Source organism: Microcebus murinus, unplaced genomic scaffold, assembly GCF_040939455.1.
Source record: "Microcebus murinus isolate Inina unplaced genomic scaffold, M.murinus_Inina_mat1.0 scaf018_hap2_Mmur4.0, whole genome shotgun sequence".
Classification (NCBI taxonomy): domain Eukaryota; kingdom Metazoa; phylum Chordata; class Mammalia; order Primates; family Cheirogaleidae; genus Microcebus; species Microcebus murinus.
In genome coordinates this window covers 2,676-3,468 of record NW_027438964.1, presented here as the reverse complement: position 1 = coordinate 3,468, position 793 = coordinate 2,676, and the positions used below count along the sequence as shown (strand labels likewise).

General features: G+C 69.2%; 1 non-coding gene across 1 annotated transcript; it reads left to right on the top strand.

Annotated features, from left to right (window-relative positions):
• Window positions 1–393: 393 nt before the first annotated feature.
• LOC142867562 (5S ribosomal RNA) lies at window positions 394–512 on the top strand. The gene has a single exon (XR_012916981.1). It is a non-coding gene; the product is annotated as a 5S ribosomal RNA (ribosomal RNA).
• The last annotated feature ends 281 nt before the right edge of the window (window positions 513–793 follow it).

The window sequence follows — 793 nt, the reverse complement described above, 5'->3', positions numbered from 1 at the left end:
GGGGAGGGCGGCCCCTGGCTGGGGTCAAAGGGCGAGCGTCCCGCGCGTGCGCAGTCAGCGGCAGGCAGCGACGCGCTGGGGGTGGGCAGCGGGTAGGTGAAGGAGGCCGGGCGAGGAGACGAGGGGGGCTGGGAGGGCTCCACCTTGGCGAGTCCAGCCGTGGAGGCGCATCTTGTGTGAGTGTGAGTGAGTGTGAGTGTGTGTGTGTGTGTATAGAGAGACAGCCCCCCGCCCCGCCCCGCCCATCACCCCCGTCCCTGGGAGCCCGCGGGACCCGGCCGGCCGGAGAACTCAACCGGCCCGGCCCGGCGCGGGGCCTGGGGCGGGAGGCGGCGGCGGGGAAGCCCAGAGAGGCTCGGCTTCTTGAGCGGGGCAGGGGCGCCCTCCGCCGCCGTCTAGGGCCACACCACCCTGAACGCCCCCGATCTCGTCTGGTCTCGGAAGCTAAGCAGGGTCGGGCCTGGTTAGTACTTGGATGGGAGACCGCCTGGGAATACCGGGTGCCACAGGCTGCTGCTTTTTTTTTTTTTTTTTTTTTTTGCCTCTTGTTCTGTCCCCTTTCTGGGAGCGCGGCGGCGGCCCGGGGTGGGGGTCACCCCCACCCTCAGCGCCCGCGCGGTGCCTGGCGCCCCAGCCCGCACCGTGGGGCCTCCTCTTGTCCCAAGCCGCGACACCGCCGCCACGCGGCAGCATGCGTGGCATCTGGACTGTCAGGTCTCAGACCAAAGGTCTGCTCTGTGGGAACCGACACGCTGGAGGAAACCTTGAGAGTCTGAGAGGGGAGGGAGTTCCA